Source organism: Bos grunniens, chromosome 26 (genome assembly GCF_055505025.1).
Source record: "Bos grunniens cultivar Pamir isolate PY7600 chromosome 26, Bosgru_T2T1.0, whole genome shotgun sequence".
NCBI classification, from domain to species: Eukaryota; Metazoa; Chordata; class Mammalia; order Artiodactyla; family Bovidae; genus Bos; species Bos grunniens.
The window spans coordinates 33,966,312-33,977,509 of NC_141190.1; positions in this window are offsets into that span (position 1 = coordinate 33,966,312).

Consider the following 11,198-nt stretch of genomic DNA (forward strand, 5'->3'; position numbering starts at 1 on the left):
AGCAAATGCGTATAGCTAATTTTAAAACCAGAAGATTTGGATGTGTGCTGGAAGCGGGGATTAGGTAAGAATACCAAGCAAGATTTTCAGTAATTAATCAACCAGTGCCTAAAAGCCACATAGCTGATGTGAACAGCGGTCCCTCTCAGTTGAGAGGGCAAGACGGTCCATTTGTGACTGAAGAGGGCAGTTGGAGGATTTGTATTTTCAGTGAAGTCACAGCTAGTTCACAATTTTTCTTCCAACTTAGGACTTGTGGGAACTGAAGACCGATTTCTTTTTCAGGCATAGAGATCTGGAAGGTGTGGGTGGATATGTAAAAACGCACGACTTTGTGTTCTGGGTAAACTGCAGCTACATAGGGAGCCACCACTTGTCTTTGACTAATCATGATGGATACCAAAAAGGAAATAACCTTTTGTATACTTTTTTTTTCCTCAATCAACTGATATTTACTGATCTGTGCTAAGCACTCTTCTTAGAATTGGGGAAAGAACAGTCAACAAAACAGTCTTTGGCCTCATAGAATTTACATTTTAGTGCAGAAGAGAGATGGTTAATATGATTTCATGCAGTGAAAAGAATGAAGAAATTGAGCAGGATAAGAAGCTCAGGTGGGACTTCATGGTGGTCCAGTGATCCCTGCTTGCCAATGCAGGGAATGTGGGTTCTCTCCTTGGTCTGAGCAGGCTCCACGTGCTGTGGGGCAACTAAGCCCATGCACCACAACTGCTGAGCCTGTGCACTCTAAAGCCTTGTGCTCCACGACAAGAGAAGCCGCTGCAGTGAGAAGCCTGTGCACCGCAACTAGAGAAAGCCCACGTGCAGCAGCAAAGAGCCAGTGCAGCCAAAAATAAATTAATAAATTAACAACAATTTTTTTAAAGCAGCTCAGGAATGGTGAGGTAGGTGAGAAGAAGGTTAATTTAGGTAGAATGACTGGGAAAGACCTCTCCCAGGCCTATATCTGAGTAGAGTGATGGGGTAGGCCCTGTGGACATGCAAAGAAGGAATTTTTTTAGGCAGAGCAAGCAGCAAGTACAAAGGCCCTGAGGTAGCTACCACCTGGGCCTAGTTGAGAAACAAGAAAGCCAGTGTTGTAGAGCGGGATGCTGGGAAATAAGGATGAAAAACGGGCAGGGCCTGACTGTGTAGGGCCCCCAACCATGGTGAGCACATGGATTTCATTCTAATATAACAAATGGGAAGCCCTTCAAAGGATTTGAGTGGGGAAGTGATGGGATCTGATGAACTATTTATTGTCAAAGATACTCTAGAGATTAGACTGAAGAGTAGAAGCAGGGAGCCCAGGTGTTTCAAAAGTGGCCGAGGTGAGAGATGATGGCAGCCTGGCATGGCCAGGGACGTCATGGTCAGACATGGGCTTTATCTTGAAGGCAGAGGCAGAAGGATTGGCTGGCGGGTTTGGAGCAGGGATGTGCAAAAAGATGAAACCAGGTTGATTCAGGTTATAGGCTAAGCAGGTAAATGAATTGGTGCCGCTTCCTGGGTCTGGAAAGAGGAGGTGGGAGCGGGGCAGAATGTGAAAATCAAGGGTTCTGTTTCTCACAAGTTGTTTGAGCTACCTGCTGAGCTTCCGTGCTAGACCCCAGGGTTAACCCATCCAGTATCCATTCTCTCTGCATTAGTTTCTGATTATTGCTGTAACAAATTACTCTGAATGTCATGGCTTAAAACAATATAATTTATTCTCTTGCAGTTATGAAGTTCAGAAATAGAAAACTGAGGCATCAGCAGGGCTGTGTTCCACCTGGAGGTTTCAGGGAGAATCTATTTCCTTGCTGTTTCCAGCTGCTAGAGGCTTTATATTCCTTGGCCCCTGGTGCCCACCCCCACCCCCCAAGAAACACTTACTGCCACCTCCAGACACCACACCCTCTTGGATTTTCACTTGCTACTTTTCACTCTCCTCTTTCACTTTCATCAAGAGGCTGTTTAGTTTTTTACTTTCTGGCATAAGGGTGGTGTCATCTGCACATCTGAGGTTATTGATCTTTCTCCCAGCAATCTTGATTCCAGCTTGTGCTTCATCCAGCCCAGCATTTCACATGATGTATACTCTGCATATAAGTTAAATAAGAGAGGTGACAATATTCAGCCTTGACGTACTCCTTTCCCAATTTGGGACCAATGTAACTTACCTGATATCAAACATTTTTTATCAGCTGCCTTCCCTTCTTGGGAATAATACCTGCCCTGCTTCCCTCGCAAGATTTTTATGCAAACAGAAGGAGACTGCATAAGTGTTTTGTAACTGGTAAACTGCAGAATCAGTTAAGCTGCTATCAGCTTAACTGGTACATAACCCCCTTCTCCAGAGGGAAAAAGGGGACAAACCCAAGGTCTTCCAGTAAATTGAAGCAGACCAGAAGCATAAACTTGGTATCCTGATTCTAGGTCTGGCAGGTTTCAACTCTGTCATGATGTTTATTACCAGATGACTCTTAGATGATTGCTGAGCCTCCTGTGGCCTCTATTTACTGATGTGAAATATGGAAAGAATGACATCACACCCCCAGTGCCACTGTAAAGTGCTTTGGAGAGTCTTTAAACCCAGAGGGGAGGCTTCAGTTCAATTCAGTTCAGTTGCTCAGTGATGTCTGACTCTTTGCAACCCCATGGACTGCAGCACACCAGGCCTCCCTGTCCATCACCAACTCCTGGAGTTTACTCAAACTCATGTCCATTGAGTCAGTGATGCCATCCAACCATCTCATCCTCTGGCATCCCCTTCTCCTCCTGCCTTCAATCTTTCCCAGCATCAGGGTCTTTTCAAGTGAGTCAGTTCTTTGCATCAGGTGGCCAAACGATTGGAGTTTCAGCTTCAGCATCGGTCCTTTCAATGAATATTTAGGACTGATTTCCTTTAGGATGGACTGGTTGGATCTCCTTGCAGTCCAAAGGACTCTCAAGAGTCTTCTCCAGCACCACAGTTCAAAAGCATCAATTCTTTGGTGCTCAGCCTTCTTCACAGTCCAACTCTCATATCCATACATGACCAATGGAAAAACCATAGCCTTGACTAGACGGACCTTTGTCGGCAAAGTAATGTCTCTGCTTTTTAATATGCTTTCTAGGTTGGTCATAACTTTTCTTCCAAGGAGCAAGTGTCTTTTAATTTCATGGCTGCAGTCACCATCAGCAGTGATTTTGGAACCCCAAAAAATAAAGTCTGACACTGTTTCCACTGTTTCCCCATCTATTTGCATGAAGTGATGGGACCAAATGCCATGATCTTAGTTTTCTGAATGTTGAGTTTTAAGCCAATTTTTTCATTCTCCTCTTTCACTGTCAACAAGAGACTCTTTAGTTTTTCTTTGCTTTCTGCCATAAGTGTGGTGTCATCTGCATATCTGAGGTGATTGGTATTTCTAGCCCCTCCCATTAGAGGTGTGACTCCTACACAAACTCATTTATAAGTTAAATTCCACGCACGATGCCCCTGACTTATTTGACAAACACATAAAGTGCTTACTGTGCGCCAAGCACTTTGCAAATAAATATCTGCTCATTTCATTCTTGTAACAACTCTATCAAGTTGGTGCTATTATTGTTCTCATTTAAAGATAAGAAAACTAAGGCACAGAAAAGCTAAGTGATTTCTCCAAGAGTACAGAGCATTAGTAATGAACTCTTGGAAGTCTAGAACTCTGACTCTATGCTTGAAAATACTATGCTAGGACTTTCCTGGTGGTCCAGTGGTTGGGAGGCTGCCTGTCAGTGCTGGAGACACAGGTTTGATCTCTGGTCAGAGAAGATCTCATATGGCTCAAGGCGAGTAAGCCCACACGCCACAGCTACTGAGACCACACACCTAGAACCTGTGCTCTGCAACAAGAGAAGCCACCACAGTGAGAAGCCCAAGCACCGCACTGAGGACCCAGTGCAGCCAAAAATCAAATAGTTTTAAAAAATAAATATTAACTTAAAAAAAAAGAAAGAAAGAAAATACTATGCTGTGCTCAGTCATCTTCTTTTTCACCCTGCCTTTTTGATCCTTTTTCTCCTATAAACTCTCTCTCCCTATCTCTATCCCCAGGGCAGTTCCTCATGTTCAAATCATAACACCCCTCAATCAAAATGACTTCCATTTGCACAAAACAAACAATTTAATGCAACCTGATTTCAACAGTCAAGGGAATTTCCGTTTCTTCTAACAGGAAAGTCCAGAGGAAGGATGAAATTCAAGCACAGTTTAATCCAAAGTTTACCAAGCCATCAAGACAGTGGCTCTATCTCTGTGATCCTTTCAGCTCTGCCCTTTCCCTGAGTCATCTGCATTATCAGGTTGGCTTCCCCTTGAGGAAGCAAAATGCTTTCCTGTCGACACACTGTGCTGCCCAGAGAAAGAGAAGGCTTTGGCCCAGAATCCCACTCACAAGCCTTGAGATTCCCTCGGCCTCTGAACCAGCAACTGAGGCCAATGCTGGAGTCCAGTGAGTCCATTATCCAAGAGTCACATGGGTCCCAGAGACCACTGGAAAGTGGGAGATGGGGGAGATTTTAAGACCCAGCTGAAGTATCGCCTCCTCCACTAAGCCTCCTTTGGTTTCCTCCTCTTCCCTCTCTGGAAGAACAGCTGTTTCCTCTGATTTCCTGTGACTCTTGATCTGCAGCCATCACTCTGCATAATCCTCACTGGACTTCTCCTGGCCCATCTTCGTTTGCCCCTCCAGGCCACTCTCCACTATTCTGTTCTTCTCAGCCCAGCTCTGAGCCCGGCCAAATGAGCCCTTTCTCCCAGTCTCACAATAGTGAAGAGGAAGGGACAAGCAGAGTAGAAAGGAGACTCCCAAACTGGGGACCCCCTGCAGGAGTCACTTTCCCAAAGCCTGTCACGTGCACAGTGCGTGTGTGCTAAGTCGCTTCAGTCATGCCAACTCTTTGTGACCCCATGGACTGTAGCCCGCCAGGCTCTTCTGTCCATGGGATTCTCCAGGCAAGGGTACTGGAGTGGGTTGCCATGCCCTTCTCCAAATGTATAGGACGGGGTGTAATTACTGTGGAGAGGGCAATGGCACCCCACTCCAGTACTCTTGCCTGGAGAATCCCGTGGATGGAGGAGCCTGGTGGGCTGCAGTCCATGGGATCGCTGAGAGTCAGACACGACGGAGCAACTTCACTTTCACTTTTCACTTTCATGCATTGGAGAGGGAAATGGCAACCCACTCAGTGTTCTTGCCTGGAGAATCCCATGGATGGAGAAGCCTGGTAGGCTGTAGTCCGTGGGGTCACACAGAGTCGGACACGACTGAAGCGACTTAGCAGTGGCAGCAGCAGTAATTACTGATGCCTTAGGTTTCTCCATTGGTCTGCAGTGGGGCTTCCCTGCTGCTCTGGATCTCACAGCTGCCCACTTTATTTGTACTGGATCTTCTATAGTAATAGAAGTAACCATCTTTTATTTATGGACCTGGAGAAGAAAAAGCATGTTCCACATGGATTTTGTATGAATAGTGAGTTTGAGGAATCAGGTGAAGCCCATAAAATCAGCATTGAACAGCATTTCATTCTTCTGTCTTTTGTCCTGGAGGGTGCATAAACATTTAAAATGCTTTTATCCCTTTCCATTCCTATTGAAGTTGAAGGCAGTTAATAAAAAAGAATATTTTATTTTAGCATTTATTACTACCAGTTGCATAAGGGTTCCTATTAGGAATTAAAAAAACAAAACAAAACAGAAAACTAAGATGCCATCAGACTTTCCACTCTACACCACTCTCCCAAGATAGCTCTTGGCAAGGCCATGATGACCTCCGTGTTGCCCAGTCTGGTGGTCAATTCTCAGTCTTCATCCTCCTCCTCCTTCTCCTGGCAGTGTTGGGTGTGGCTGATGCCTCCTCCCTCCAGAAACACTCACTGCCACTTCCAGACACCACATGTTCCCGGATTTTCACTTGCTCCTCTGACTGCTCCCTGTTGATCTCCTTCACCGGCTTCTCTCCATCCACCCCTATCCATCCCTGTTCTCTGCATGCAGAACCTTGGTTATGACTGTGGCCATGCTCCTTCCCCATCCTACAGCCATTGCTCCTGTACCATGGTGTTTCTCCTGTAGCTACAACCTGGAGGAGAATCTGCTAACACTGCTCCCTCCTCATATCCCAGCAGGGCTAGAAGTGGTAAAAGTTACTGCTAGACCCTGTCTGCTTCACCAACTCTTTGGGCTCTCTTAATCCAACTGCATGCATGCTAAGTCACTTCAGTCCTGTCTGACTCTTTGTGACCCCATGGACTATAGCTTACCAGGTTCCTCTGTCCATGGGATTCTCCAGGCAAGAATGCTGGAGTGGATTGCCATGCCCTCCTCCAGGGACTCTTCCTGACCCAGGGATCAAACCTCCATCTCGAATCTCCTGCATTTGCAGGTGGGTCCTTTACCACTGGTGCCAACCTGGGAAGGCCCTTAAGCCAGCTACACCTCTGTAAATAGTCTCCTTGGTAACTCTCTTCCATAAATCCTTTGAGTGTCCTGTTCCCCACTGGGACCCTGATGGACACACTGCTTGCTTTTGTATGTTGCTCACTCCAGTACTTTTGCCTGGAGAATCTCATGGACGGAGGAGCCTGGTAGGCTGCAGTCCATGGAGTCACTAGAGTCGGACATGACTGAGCGACTTCACTTTCACTTTTCACTTTCATGCATTGGAGAAGGAAATGGCAACCCACTCCAGTGTTCTTGCCTGGAGAATCCCAGGGATGGGGAAATTTGGTGGGCTGCCGTCTATGGGGTCACACAGAGTCTGACACGACTGAAGTGACTTAGCAGCAGCAGCAGCATCTCCCATATTAGCTTGTAAGGTCCTAAGCGCAAGGACTTAGTTCTCCCTTTATTTCTAGTAATGATTGTTATACAATTGGTACCAATAAATGTCAAAACAAAATATTCTTTCATATTAACTGCCTTCAACTTAAATAGGAAGTGAAAGAGATAAATGCATTTAAAATGTTTATACAACCCCCAAGACAAAAGGCAGAAGGATGAAAGAATGTTAGTTGCTGATTTTATGGGCTTTGCCTGATTCCTCAAGTTCACAGTTCATACAAAATTCATGTGGAACATGCTCTATCTTCTCCAAGTCCATAAATGAAAGATGGTTACTTCTATTGCAATAGAATTGAAGTACAAATAAACTGGGCAGCTGATGAAATCCAGAGGGGCAAGGAAGCCAGCAGAGGACCAGCAGAGGGAGCTCACCTAGGGTGTCAGTAATTACGCTACATCCTATACATGTGATGGGCTTTGAGAAACTGGCTATTCCGGGGGTCCCCACTTTGTGGGGGGGGGGGGCGGTCTCCTTTCTACTCTGCTTGTCCTTCCCTCTTCACTGTTGTAAACTGCACTGCCACTCCTTCCCTACCAACTCTGATCCCACTGCCTCAGTGCCAACCAAGTGGGCAATATAAGGATTCAGTGCAACAAAGGGAAAGTAAAGGAAGAAAACAGAAGCAGCTCTCCTCATCTTCCCACTGGCCCTAGAGGTGGTCTTTTTGGCTCTCCCCAGCCTACAACCTTAAGGTAATCTTCTATCACCTATACACATTCCCCAATCCCTAGAAACTGGACCCAAATGTTCTTGTGAAACAAAGAGGCTTCTGACTTCAATCATCTATGGATCCAAGGGTCCTCCTTGTAACACATGTTACATTTATGTCTACTTTTGCTTTGACAAATGAATTCAACTATTAAAATGGACACTATTGTATGTGTGTGTTAGGGGAAGTGGGCAGAGATGATTAACTTCATTCTGTTTTTAATTTCAAAAAAAATTAGATAATTTCAAAAGGATTTTGTTCCATTAACTAGACATCCATGTGGATGATCAACCGTCTTAGCCACTAAGTTCTTTGACCTCCTCATTGCCAATGACCTTCTTATACACTGTAACTCAGCCATTCCCTCCTTGCAACTGTTCACCTTTTAAGATCATCAGTCAATCATACTCTCTCCAAGGATCACCTCCTACCCTTCCAGCCAGCTGATTCTACCTGTCTTCAATCTCACCTTTACTTCCTCTCCAGGAGCCCCTCCTATCTTCTCTTGCCTCCGTATGCCTCTATGATTCTGTGGTTCATCATTTTGGGCACCCTTTTGCAAGTAACCTAAACTGCCCTGCTCTTTTGTCCTTCCGTGGCATCTCCCCAGCAAAAATGCTAACCCAGAATGAACCTCACCACCTGGCTTCCCCACACCTGCTACTGAACAGCTGGGTGCTGCTGTAGAAAATCACACACTGGGCAGATAGGAATCTTGCCGGATTTATGGTCACCAACCTCAATGAACCCTCAACAGTTCTGGCATCAAAAAATGCTTGAAAAGTGGGTAAATTTCTAGGGAAGGAATGCTGAGGATTCTGAAATGTAAGGATTGCACACAGGGAGAGAAGTGAACAAAAGAGACAAAGAAGATAGATCCGCAGAGACGAAAACTAGATAAAAAAGTAGCTTGGAAAGAGATTTTCAACAAGGCTTCACTAACTGCCATTTTCTCTTTTGAGCAAATCTCTTTGTGTCACCAGCCACTAGCCAACCCAACAGAGGGGTGGCTCTAGGGTCACCTGCTCACCTGACCCAAAGCCCAGGTTGGCTCATCTCCTTTGACAGGGAGTTGAGGAATGTCAGTTTCAGCTAGAAAAGGTCACTGGTCACAACAGACGTGTGAAGGTATGAGGAAGGGTCAAGAATCTTGAGGGTTTGGAGAGGCTGGATAACAGGTTTGGTTGAAGTAAGAAATGGTAGAAGGATGGGAAGTTGCAGTCAGAAGATGGGATACCAGAATTTTAATGTGATCAAAGGCCAGACAGGTATGGGTAATTACAAAGTTCCAAGTGTGGCCATGGGAATAGGGTATGGAAGTAGAGCAGATGTATCATTGGAGTATTAGAGTTCATTGTCTCTGGTCTCCATGGCCATATTAAGAGCTCTCAAAAGACATTCATCTTTTAACCCATAAAATAACACCTTGCATATAGTAGGCCCACAGTAAACGAAGAATGGGAGAAGCATTTAATCTAGCTACTGGGGATGCAGTGGTCAGCAGAAGCCAACATGATACTAATAATTCTCATGGATTTTTCAGCCTTGTGGAGGTAGAGACAGACATTAATCAAATAATGAGACGAAGATAGAATCACAAATGGGAAAATGTGTTCTGAAGTTAACACAGCACCATGATAATGTACCAAGAGAATCTGGCCTTATCTAGGGGAAAGAGGGAATCCCTGGGAAGTGGAGAAGTTATCCAGGTGAAGAGATGAAAGAAGAATGAATCAGAGAGAGGGAACAGTAAGTACACAGGTAAAGATGCCTAGAAGGCAGGGAGCACAAGTGGGAATTCTCAGAGGTGATCTTGGAGAAGGAGTCAGGGACCAGGTAATGATGTCATCAACAGACATTCTGCATCCTCTATCTTCCTGATAACTGTTCCTCAATTTTGTTCAGATGCTAAGGAAAAGGATCATGATTGGTCCAAGCCAACCCAGGAAATCGTATTTCCTCTTGGTCAACAATAGACCTTGAGGTGACACAAGACCTATTTTGTACAATTTGATGTAAGGAGAAGTCTTCTGCAGGTCTTGTAAGAAACTTTTTTTCCTCCTAAAGTGGAAGGTACATAAAAAGAATCTTCCTTTTCCCTCAACCTTTCTTTGCTGCTTGACATGCTGTCTTGTGAAACTATGATGCTTGTGACAGCGGATGTGTGGCCGTATAGAAAAAAATCAAGAAAATCAGGGACGTGAAATCAACCTTCTAACATCACTGAATCATCAAACCAACTCTGAGTCTGGTGCACTTCAGGCATCTTACATGATGTACGATAAGCAAATTATAAGCCACTACCATTGAGTACTTTTTTTCCACTTGCAGCCAAAAGCAATCCTAACTGTGTGGCAATTCTCAGTCATAGAAGAGAATGATAGAAAACATTTTATATTATCGATCCTGTCCTCTTTACAAATTTAAGATGATTTAGATTGCCACCAAATAGGCTGTTAAAAGTAGATTTTCATCTATTATCATTTTAACACAATCTAAAAGGCATCCGAGTTGTTCTTTTTTCCTGTGTACAGCTTTCCCCTTGCTTCCCTTGGAGTCCCTGTTCAAAAGAAGAGGTACAGCAAGAATATCCTGAAGTGATGTGATTGGTGTTGCTCCTTCACTGGTGACATCCGCAAAGGCATATATACTATCCACTTGGAGAACAAGCATGCAACATGCAACGAGACAGCCTGTATGTTGATGAATCATTGGCATTGCCTCAAGGGCATCATCATAATCAGAACTGAATGGGTACTTGGAGCTCCTTAACGAAGGGACAGCAATGGGGTTAGGAGGCCCAGAAAGTATCAAGCTATGTAGGGTCACACAGTTGGTGGCAGAACAGGTCAAGAGCCCGGGCTGACAGATCCCAGCCTAGGATTCAACACAGTAGAGGGTGCAAAGGACATGTATAAGCTTAATAGTCAAGACAGTCTGATTTCTTGTGGTCTACATGTTAGTTGTATGACTTTGAGCAAGTTGTTTTTTTCTCTCTAAATTTCAATTTCCTCTTTTCAAAAGTAAGGCACTTATCCCACAAAATTGTTGGGATTAAATAAGATATTATATGTAAAAGAAAAATTCCCAAGTGTTAGGTCATATAATATAAACTGTTCAGTTGTGTTTTGCTTAAAAGGCAGCAGAGCTAATAAGCACCTCTTTCATGATAGAAAAGCACAACTGGAAAAATCAGAAAATAATTTACCTGATATTTCAAATGAACAAGTGAGTGGCCTTTTGCAACAGGTATTTCACTGATCTCTTGTTTACAGGTCACTGAAGAGAATCGAGGAAACTATACTTGCTTTTCATAGGTATGATCAGTTTTTACAATCTTAGTATTTGGTGTCTACTTGCCATTTTTTTTTTAATTTTCTAGATGGCATCTACAGTACAAATAACTCTCATAGGCACCTGTAAGATATATTAAGCCTTTTCTTCGAAGAGCTTTATAATATTGTTAGGAAAATTTGACCATAAAAACCTAGAACAAGGTGAACTGGGTGGGTAGATATTTGAATGGATACACAGATGGATGAGTGGATGGATGGGGAGTTCCTTTGTCTGTTTAACTGGTTTATAGCCTTTCCAAAGGAATGCAGTCTTAAAGTAATTTTCTCTCCTCTGCTTTTTGGTTA